This window comes from Mytilus galloprovincialis, chromosome 7, assembly GCF_965363235.1.
Source record: "Mytilus galloprovincialis chromosome 7, xbMytGall1.hap1.1, whole genome shotgun sequence".
Lineage (NCBI taxonomy): Eukaryota > Metazoa > Mollusca > Bivalvia > Mytilida > Mytilidae > Mytilus > Mytilus galloprovincialis.
Window position 1 is genome coordinate 55377393 of NC_134844.1, and position 12432 is coordinate 55389824.

At 32.5% G+C, this 12432-nt stretch overlaps 1 pseudogene; it reads left to right on the forward strand.

The window, feature by feature from the left end:
* Window positions 1-1035: 1035 nt before the first annotated feature.
* On the forward strand, window positions 1036-8988 carry LOC143084222 (ficolin-1-like; annotated as a pseudogene).
* Window positions 8989-12432: the final 3444 nt, after the last annotated feature.

The window sequence follows — 12432 nt, forward strand, 5'->3', positions numbered from 1 at the left end:
ATCTGCTTACCCTTCCGGAGCACCTGAGATCACCCCTAGTTTTTCGGTGGGGTTCGTGTTGTTTATTCTTTAGTTTGTTTTCTATGTTGTGTCATGTGTGCTGTTATTTGCTTGTCTTTTTCATTTTTAGCCATGGCGTTGTCAGTTTGTTTTAGATTTATGAGTTTGACTGTCCCTTTGGTATCTTTCGTCCCTCTTTTAATTGAAATGTCTTCTATTAAAGAAACAAAATACAATTTTGTGTCAAATTGCTTAACTTTAGTTCTTTACCAGAACATTTTCCCCAAAAATTGCCTATATTACACAGAGTGTTAAGGTACAAAGCAATTTGATATTCAATATTAGAGAATTTAAGGCTTTTGACATACTTTACCTAAATATTTCAAATAAATGGTTTTGTTATCTCTCTGTTGCCATCAAACATTGAAACTTAACAAAAATCGTACAATTTGACATGCAAAATACGCCTAAACTTGGTCATTGTAAAATTGTGTTTGTCGAATTTTCACTTCTGTTTGAACTTACGAAAATACAAAGTTTGTTCGCAGGGGACACAGGTATCGTTAATGATATAACACCAAGGTTTTCGATACCTCAAACTAGTCAAAACATATACTAAATTTTATCATTGGCACAAGGATATCTTACGTAAATGTAGATCAACATGCAGACTTCTTATACAGTCAGGTACTTTACATCAAATTTTTTATTGCACTATTCTTTACAAAGCGCACAAATGTGTGCTTCACCTTTAAAGCTAACAAAACCTTTAAATGTACTTATAAAAAAGTACATATTTACGATACTATTGTCACGTCATTAAAGATGGCATATTTTGGCCTAAATGTTGATTCACATTTTTGTATCGGAATTCAACACATTTATTATAATAATAGTTGTTGGAATGATACGGTCTATGTTCTTACATATTTTATGATGGTACGATACTAAACCTCTCACGGGAGGGATTGTGTTTGATATTCATATGAAGAATAATTATTCTTTCAATCAGTTTAATTAAGGTCTTGAGCTGATATGTCAGTAAATGCTAGTAGTTAGTTGTTAGTTTATGCATCATTGTCATTTTTGTTTGTTTCTTGTGTCACCTTTTCTGACATCGTTTTCGGAATTCTCATAAATTGAGTTTTACAGGGCGTATTGCTGATAATATGATTTTATATATAATTAAAGATCATCTTTAAATCATGTTATTGGAAAACCGGTAATTTTCCTTGTCGGAAATCTTGTTTTTCTGATGATGTTGTAAACAACATATACGCTTTTTCATATCTGCGTATAAATACAATGTATAACGTGTAAGGCTATCATATGTATGAACTGACAATCCAAACTTAGTGCAAAATGGTCGTGATAAAATGAATATTTATATGTGTCTTCCTTGTTTCGTTATTGGTTGGTGAAACTACCCAAGAACCTGGTTAGTAGTCATCATATAATAATCCTACATTTTGTAGACATATCATAAGGAAATATCAATCCCATCACTATAGCAAATGTATACGATACTTCTGCACTTCTGCCAGTTAAATTTTTAAAAAAAATACTAGAACACACCCGTGATATCGCAGGTCCGTGACTGAATTAAAGTATATAACTATGCGCAAGCCTTATTTTAGTATTAGTATTTTCATCTGATAAAGTCATGCCGATTATAAGATACACAGTTTTCTCTGCTTTCAAATCTTTCTGTTTGAACCACTCCAACTGGAACTTATCAATTATTGGTAATATTAATTATTTGCAAAAACAAAAGGTCCTGGAATGGAGTATTTTTTAATCAACAGCATTGTTTTATATTAGTTATAAATAAAGTTGAATTTATTCGTATTGTTATCTTAGAAAGTCTTACTGATTAAAATGCTACAATAGGTACTGTGATTATGACCCGTGTATATAGCATAATCCTAAATACATCGTTTGGTGGTGCGCCTGTCAGATGCGGAACGTACATATAAGGTAATAGGTAACAGGTGAGTATACTATTGGTATCGGTATCGGACTCGACCCGGAACTTCTTTATTATTGGCAATATTAATTACGTGGAAAACAAAAGGGCCTGGAGTGGTGTAATTTTTAATCTACACCTTTGTACCATATTAGTTATATATAAAGTTGTATTCTTTGATTCGTCGTTTTTACGTGATGACGGCTGACAAGTTGGACCTCGTTATTTTAGTATTATAGATTATTTACATAGTAGTGATTACACATACACAAAACAGCAATTGTGTTGTGTCAGCTATCCGTGATGAAATCGATATAAGTCGGAGCTTTATCCACCGTAATATGTACATGTACGCCGTCATGCCATGTAAAAAAAACTATCTATATGAGGTATATAACAAACTGTATTTACAAGTATTGCTTTGCAATTGAGAGACGTTATTTGCAGTCTGTAAGACTATCATTTGTCTATGCAATGCATTGTATGCTTGACAAACGCAAAATACGAATGTTGACGCCTAAATCGACGTTATCGATAACGACACAACAACACATAAATCATATTAACGAATAGCAATTACTACAGTCCTAACTCATCAGATCGGTACGAAGCATTCAAAGTACTTTAGTATATGTACCAACCTAGCAGTGAAAGAACAAACTACTTTTAATCATATGTCCAATACTTAAGTATTATTCAACATGTTCAAGCGTTAAAGTATAGTAAAATGGCCTAATATATAGAAAGGGAATCATTTTGTACTTGTGTCATTTTTCTCTATTTTAGTTATATATGATTAATCACTCTGTATTCTTTCTATCTTAAATCCTATTACACTCTGAATATTTAATGTTTTCACCAATTTTGGATATAAAATTTGTTGTTCATGCCAATTATTTATTTTTTGTAAACCGTATCTAGACCCTCATAATGTGTTACGAATAGGTCTAGATAAATTCTTATATAGATGCACTTTATATTTTAAATTTTAAGGAATATGTTTTTTATGGAGAAAAAGCATGGACACAAGCAAAGAATTATTTCACGCAACCGTCAACTTGACACGGTAATGCTATCTATAAACTATAATTCACAAAGATGGTTCCCTTCAAAGGTGATTTGTTTTTCTAAAGCATGATCCACTATAAAACAGAATGAGTATTATTTTCAAATGGCATGTTCTTTTTTTGTTTGTTTTTTAAAACCAATGAAACGAGTCGACAGTTATAGCTAGTGCACCAATTATAGCTAGCTACATTTATATGTTGTGCAAATAGTTGACCTACTTTTAAGATAACTTTAAGAATGAAAGTGTGCAAATTGATATATGTTAGTTCATTCGAGAGTATTTTGTCAAGACTGCGATATGTGCGCTGTGAAAGCGCGACAAACCCATTTTAGATTCATTATAGGCCAGTATATGGCTAGATGTTGTAACGACAGCAATAACTTTGTCGATCCTTCATTAAAGTAAAATTTGGCGATCAGGAGTCAAACTGTTAATCTTCATGGATTGTTATGAAACATGAACAGAAGTTAATATACAAGAAAATTACATAGAATTTAAAGAGTTTTGTTTGCATTCTGTATTTTTCCGTGATGATTAGACTCATTGTTTAAGTCATCATTACACGTTTACAATTCCAGCAGCAATTACATACGAGACACAAAGTTTCGCGGTATCCCTTTAGATTTTTTCTGAACAATTCCATAGATGATTTTTGTTTTAATTCATCTATAAAAATGATAATTGATATATACATAAAGATAAAAGTGCATAACTTAAGCTTTGATAAAAATGTAAGGTACACTTTTTACATCATATTTTAATAGTATTTGCCTTCTTCTGTTGATATATATGAAAGTCTAATCATCCTAAATTCTACATCACTTGCTTCGATGCACAGTGGACGATAGTTTGTTTTTTTTATTAAGACGACGTAAAAAGTATTTCGGACAAATCCTTTGGGAGATTAAAACTTACTAGCATCTTTTGTTTCTCTCCTTTTAGAAGGGAGACCTAATGACTGTAACGATATTCCTGACAAATGTCCAAGTGGAGTATAGAAGGTGTTTCCAAATCAAACTGAAGGTTTTGATGTTTATTGTGAAATGAATTTAGACGAAGGGCACTGGACGGTGAGTTAGATTAAAAAAAAACTGATAAAACAAAAAGCATTTCACAACAAATAATTTCAATGGTATAAAATAATAACTTTAATGAATTTAATAGTTCCGAATATTTAGTTTTCCGTCACCTTACTAAAAAATATAGCATTTTAATTTATTTTTCACAACACCAGGCTTCTAAGTGTATAACATACAGACAGATCATGATCATTATAGATTAATTCATGTTTATGGTCTTAAAGGAAATCACCAATTCACTAACATTCCAACTGACTCCATTTTCAGAAAACGAAATCTGTAACAAACATAAACTTTTAGCCACCGCTTTACAAGCAGAGCCAAATACAATGAAAGTCCCAACTATGTATTGGCTTCCGAAGCTACACAAAACCCCTTACAAATATAAATTTATTTCGTCTTCAAGCCATTGTTCAACTACTAAATTGTCTATTCTTCTTACCAGCACACTTGGTACAATTAAAAACCTGATAATAAATTGTTCAAATAAGGCCTTCGAAAATAGTGGAATAAATTACTTTTGGAGTGTCAAGAACTCGTTGGAAGTACTTGATAAATTGCATGCTTATATTGGTGATTTTGAATCTGTTCAAAGTTTTGATTTTTCTACCCTGTATACCACATTGCCTCACATTCTCATTAAGAAAAAATTCACACACCTAATTAAATGGGCATTCAAAAAATCAGAATGTGAATATATATGTTCAAACTCTTTTAGGTCATTTTTTAGTAGCAATAAACAAAAAAACTATGTTAATTGGACATGCTTTGATACTATATATGCCCTTGAATTTTTACTAGATAACATTTTTGTTCGCTTTGGAGATTCCGTATATCGTCAGATTATCGGAATTCCAATGGGGACTAACTGTGCACCACTTATTGCGGACCTGTTTTTGTATTGTTATGAGTTACAATTTATGACAAAAATAAGCAAAGACCCATCGAAACAACATCTGATAAACAAATTTAATAATACTTTTAGATATTTGGATGATATTTTGGCTCTCAATAATGACGACTTCAGTATGTATATTAATGAAATTTATCCTGTTGAACTTACTTTAAATAAAGCTAATACTAACAATGACCACTGCCCTTTTCTCGATCTTGATATCTATATCACTAATGGAAAGCTGAATACTAAAATTTATGATAAAAGGGATGATTTTTCATTTCCTATCGTTAATTATCCGTTTTTAGATGGTGACGTTCCCTTGTCACCATCTTACGGTGTTTATATATCTCAACTTGTACGATTCGCTCGTGTATGTAACAATGTTTTCGATTTTAACGAGAGAAATTTATGTATTACTGAAAAATTATTACACCAGGGTTTTCGATATCACAAACTAGTCAAAACATTTACTAAATTTTATCATCGATATAAAGACATCATTCGTAAATATAGCTCAACATGCAGACTTCTAATACGTTCAGGTATTTCACATCCAATTTTTTATGGTAATATTCTTTATAAAGCACAAAGGTGTCAGTATTCACCTCAGAAACTTACAAAACCTTTGAATAGACTTATTAAGAAGGGATATAATTACGATACTGTTGTCAAGTCATTAAAGATTGCATATTTTGGCGTTAATATTGAGTCACTGGTAAGGTCTTTGCATCGGAACTAAACACATTTATTCTAAAAACAGTTGTTGGCATGACACGGGTTATGTTCTTCTCATATATGTTATGATGGTATGATACTAAACCCCTAACGGGAAGGATTGTGCCTGATGTTCATATGATGAAATCATAATCTTTCAGTCAGTTTAATTGAAGTCTGGAGCTGGCATGTCAGTTAACTGCTAGTAGTCTGTTGTTATTTATGTATTATTGTCATTTTGTTTATTTTCTTTGGTTACATCTTCTGACATCAGACTCGGATTTCTCTTGAACTGAATTTTAATGTGCGTATTGTTATGCGTTTACTTTACTACATTGGTTAGAGGTATAGGGGAGGGTTGAGATCTCACAAACATGTTTAACCCCGCCGCATTTTTGCGCCTGTCCCAAGTCAGGAGCCTCTGGCCTTTGTTAGTCTTGTATTATTTTAATTTTAGTTTCTTGTGTACAATTTGGAAATTAGTATGGCGTTCATTATCACTGGACTAGTATATATTTGTTTAGGGGCCAGCTGAAGGACGCCTCCGGGTGCGGGAATTTCTCGCTACATTGAAGACCTGTTGGTGACCCTCTGCTGTTGTTTTTTATTTGGTCGGGTTGTTGTCTCTTTGACACATTCCCCATTTCCATTCTCAATTTTATTAAACATCTGTTATCCTCTTTCTTAGCTATTTTTTTTGTCATTTTTTTATACTCAAAAGTATCTCACTTCCGAAAAAGATGTATCGAGTTTTGTTTAAAATTGTCTGAAAACACAAAGGTGATGTATGGACTAAGAGAACAAACAAAAAACTAAACCCCTAGAAGTTAACAAAAACAGATGACGTTCAAAGCAGAGAAATAAACACATTCCAAAGAACATCTGACCAAATTCTGCTTCAAACAATTGACCGGCACCAGAATGATCTGCAGTTACGAATTTGTCTTCACTAGACTCCATTCGTGATAAAAAAAACTCTATGATACCATACCCTTATCAAATATAAAATGATAAAAATCTTCATTAATTTGAGCCTGTAAGTTAGTTTTAGTATCGGGAAAATGTTTGCTTTCAGTTAATATTTCATACCCAGGCAAATACGTGAAATGTATAAGTCTTTAACATTGTAATTAAAAAAATACATGCTGAGGTATACTTATTTCATTTAAAAGATTGAATGTTGAACATTGAACATTGAACCCCAAAATACAACCGTTGTATTAACAACGAGCGGTATACTGCTTATTGACGTGTTGCTAGAAACGTAATTTTGTGACAATATTCAAACGTTTCGCATGATAATTTTGTCGTTACTACATTTAAAGAGAACAACATGTGTTTTGATATTGACATGATAGAAGTTTTCACATGTTGTAACTTATGAATCCTTAAATTTCATTACCGAACCTCTTCCCAAAATGTGTAATGCATTACTCATATCAAATTGTCATATATCTTTTTTTCAGGTTTTTCAAAGACGAGAAAACGGCTACGTTGACTTTTACCGTGGATGGAATGACTACAAATTAGGATTTGGGAACCCGAAGCTCGTTTAGTTTGCACTTGATTCAAATGTATTTTACCTTTATTATACCATCAGTTAAAAGTGAAACCAACTGTCTTATTTTTATTAATCAGGTCATATTTTTTTTCAGTAAATTAATTGAATGATACATTTAATCTTTACCAAACTACAGTTGATGATATCGTTGACAATATTGCCGACTTTTGAGTCCGGAAAAAATAATTAAAAAAAAAAATTTCGACAGGTTACGTACTCTATAGAAAGACATGCTGGTGCTATGTCAAAGAATAACTTCGTGTTTAATGGGGGGGTTCATATAAATTCCTGACTTTCACATGTTTGTGTTGTCGGGTTTCTGATAAAGGTGAATTAAGAAATGCGTTTCGGACGCACGAAATTTATCAAGTGTTTTTTTTTCTCTTCTCATTTAGGGCCATGCGATAAAATATAGTTTCTTACATAAACATTCAAGCCATTTCGTTTCTGTTTGGTGATTGTGTCATTTGCAATCATCCTACATCTTTAAATTGTATACTTTATTATTTTTAGGTAACGAGAACTTTAACTTAACAATACAACTATAAAATAAGGATCGATTTAATCGATTTCGAGGAAACACTGCCTTTGCAAAATATAAAGGAGATGAAAGTTCAAAGTTCAAACTAACCGTAAATGGATATCATGGTACTGCAGGTACATATTTAATGTGTATGGTATTTTAATCGATCTCACATGCACAGTTATCGGTCCTTGCTCTCTCTCACTCTATTGAGATTGGTATTTTGATATTTAGATGTTTTTTAGAAGGTTTTGCCAAAATACAGCTAGGGTATTTTCTTTTCGTGGAGTAGGACATTCTTAGTTTTCTGAAAACATAAACAGTTTTACAGAAAGCTTATTTGTTAGTATGACCATATCAAATCCAATCATAATTCATGACAACACAGAAGTGTTGACTACTCGGATGGTGATACCATGGGGGTAACATCCACCAGCGAAACTGACAGAAACTGAGTGGGTAGAAACAAAGTGTGTATGAAATATACATGTATGATATGTATTGTTCATCTATTATAATGTTTTTCATCAAAAATAAAAAAAAAAAGAAAATATAATCGAAACCATTACATAACACTTCGCTGCTCTTTGCTGCCGATTATATTTTTTTATATATATATATCTTGTAACTGTTATTTTCATCCCCATTATATGCCGGCTCCAAAATATTTTGGGGACCGGAAACTTATAATTTCAGAAAATGATTGTATCCTTTGGATGAAAACCGTGATAACGTTACTTGTGATTCGTACGAATATTTATCAGGTTCAATGTTTGTATTGTATTTATGTATTTACAGGCAACAACATGGAATATCACAGCGGCCATGGTTTCTCAACAAAGGATAGTGATAACGATAACGGTGTTGGTCACTGTGCACCGACATTACACACTTGAACAGATTTGAATGACTACATGTATATCAATTATGCGTTCAGAAATGCAAAATTAATCTTATTTTTTGTGGTAACATTACCGTAAATGTTATTTTAGTTATTTATGTTTTCCTTTATACTTATTAAATTTGAGACCATTCGATTTCTCAGAATATATCAATGTATGGATGATGGAAAAACATGAACAAAAATATAGAATGGAATAGAGAGAAAAAACATGAATATCACTTTTAGATAATCATGTTTTGTCATAAATTGTGAGAAAATATTAAAATATTTTTGTTTAAATTAAATCAATAAATAATGACGAATTTTGTTTTCTATTTATAAATGAATTCTGAGAATCAGACCGGTTATAGAACTACATTTGAATAACCCGAATATGGTCACAAGATATAGCATTGATTACTTGACTCGTTTGAATAACTTACTCAATAATGATGATCACATTATAAAAAGTTACCCACCACGTCTTACTTCCGCTTAAAAATTAGACTTATGGGGTCTCCCCCTTGTTACAGCCAACACTGAAAGTACATCTTATGAGTAAAATTAACTGTTAGCTTCGTGTTCCTAAATTAAAATAGGAGGATGTGATATAATTGCCAACAAGCCAAGTATCCAACAGCGAACGACCTTCAATAATGAGCAAGTTCAATGCCGAAAAAAATAGATTTAAAAACCAAAATATGACAAAATCTGAACCAATTTAAACAAATACTATCAACAGTATGAACACTAAGCGAGAGAAAAAAATGTCACATGACAGACAGCAACCAACGACAGCCACTGACTTACAGGCTTCTAACTTAAGACGGACACACATACAACGACGCGCGACGGTTTAGACATTTTTTAGCGCTCAACCCTACGATTGACAGTGGTGTAACAGCACAACATGAGAAAAACCTGTAAAAATCAGTTGGAAATGGAAATAGGTTGGCACGAAGCACGACCAAACACCACCTAACATAAAGACAAAAAGAACAAAGTACATGTAACAATTGAAAGAATACTCGCAGTTAATTAATGAAAACTAGCAGTTCAAAACTTCAAAGCCAATAACAACTAAAAATGATTAATTATTTACCGTTATTCCCATACGTGCTTATTTGGCTGACTGGTAGGTATTTAACAATTGGCCTTACCCAAAATGAATTTAAAAAAGGACTTTTCCTAACAAAGCAAACCTCAACAAATTTTAAAGCACTGTTTATAGTTGAAGAGCTACCCAAACTTTTAATAGATAGAGGCTGATGGTGCGTTTGTAAGAACAATTTATAAAAAAGAAGAAAAAAAAACAATTTCAATAGATATATGAGACCTACATGCAACAGTTATTAGACTGAACAAATTGACCGGACTATATGATAATACACAGTGACTTTCCTCCGAATTGGCTTAAATAGACGTGCGATATAGATTTTAGTTTGCAAACCAGTTGTCTCTCCCGTCGTGGTTGTTTAACAGTGTTTTGTTTAAAGACTGGAGACGTTGAAAAACTCGACATTTGGTATCTATTTTTGAAACCAGTATAATTGACCTCTATGTGCTCTTTTTGGTTGTGTTTGAGGCGTGCTTTCTCCCTCCAGTTCTATGTATTCCTATTAGAGAATAAGACTGCACAATAGCTTGCAATGGTGATTGTGAAATTGCAATACCCTCGATTTTTTTTTTATTTACCATTTTTAGGAACATTCAATTCAAAAAATATGAAAGCCCAGGATATACAAAATGCGTGAATATGAGAGGAGCTATAACAAAAAGGGAACTAAGAATATCTTTACGAGAATTTATATACAGAAGTCAACATAATTCTGTTATTATCACTTTATTTGTAATATGTGCTAATACGAAGGTCAGTATAGGGTTTACAGCATAGAAAAATAATGGAAAAAAAGAGCAGAATAAAGCGGAGAGAAGAAGAAAATATAGGCAAACAACAGGCAAAAAAATAAAGAATACAGAAAAATGTCTAAAAGTTAAAGAATAAAGAAATGAATCACCCCCAACCAGACCCTCTTATTTCGATACTCTTTCTCTATACAATAGCATACACCTTGACTTCCACTATATTTAAAATTTCTTTTCCCTTTATCGTCAAATTGACGTATCGACCATTTATAGTTCTTTGGCAATCAAATATAAGATGAGCTCCTGTTTTTGCTGGTCCTACATAATGATAACACAAGGACATCGTGTTATGGGATGGTCCAACAGTTATAGCTAGATCATGAATCCGTTCACCTATAACAGAATTGATGAAATATAAAAATATGCTGCTAACCAATTTTAACACATGTGGTCCTTTATCTTTATGATACTTATATTTTGGCATTGTGCAAGATCAAACTTTCCTTATACTGCCGCTTTTTACGTCTGTACTCTTCGTCTATTGGAGGAAATCTGTTTTATTTGTTTAGTGATATTTGCCTTTGACCTATTTCAGTAACTGCTAGAAATCCTAAATCCATATTTTATGGTTTTTGTTATGTTGCTAGTTTAATATTTGTGCTTATACTGATTTGGTGAGTTGAGTCCCTTTTCAGATAAATATTATAGTTTGCTCTTGATGTACTATTACACTTCTATATCCCACTCATACTGTATGGGCATTTATCTTACCTCCTATACATTTCTAGGAATGTGATTGGTTAAAAGAGACCTCGTGGAAATCGTGTATATTTGATATTAGGTTAGTAGGGAGGCGGGACATATTTCATACACGGTTAGTAGTGGAGTTACGTCCCTTTATATTCCATATAAGGTTGTAGGGAGGCTGGGCTTATTTCATACAAGGTTAGTAGTGGTGTTACGTCCCTTTAGAAAAACAAAACCGTACTGAGAAAAAATCTTAAAGGTTTCAACAGACAAAGAAATTGATGAATAAGATTGAAATAAATTCATAAAACACATTTAAATCTAACAAGTTGTTATTGTTGGCATCTGTTTATGTAGGATCAATGGAGTTAATCATGTTAATGCTAACTGTATTGAAGACTTGCTCATTTTGATAGGTCACTGGTCTAAATTTTACACGTAAAGATAGTCGGTAAGATAAATTCGTTACATAGTGTACTAGTGAAGTAATACGGTATAAATGGGGTCAGTAAATTCCATATGGGGATTCGAGCTTCGCTCTCACACCATATGGAATTTACTGACCCCATATATACCGTATTAGGTCACTAGCACACTATGTAACTAATAATGTCTCCATTCTCAACAGTTAAATTTTAATTATCAAAAAAGCTTGGCAAGTCCCGCGTCATAAATGTTAAAATTTAACTGTCTCCATTAGAGAAATATCGTGACACACTTGTTGCAGTTGTGGAATCTATCTTACCACAACAGTCTCTTCTGTTATATATTTCCACTCGTTTTATTTGATAGTTCTTTCCGAGGTCTACCTCCCAGTATGGTGAATTGTCAGAATATGTGTGAATGATCGTTTTCATATTGCCATCAACAGCACGATTCGATGACTGTGGTACGCCATCGATTTTAGAAGTTGAACTTTGATAACTATTCTTACCATAGGCAACTTCTCTCAAATGCGGCGTATTCTCTGCAAAAAATATAGTTTTACATAAAAAAAAAATATATGATGTTTATTACGGATTACCAGAAAGTTTCAGATAAGAATTCAGCTGCGTTTTAAAAAAAATAAAACACCAAGCATTATTGTGTGTGTGTGTGTGTGTGTGCGCGCGCGTGTGTGTGTGTG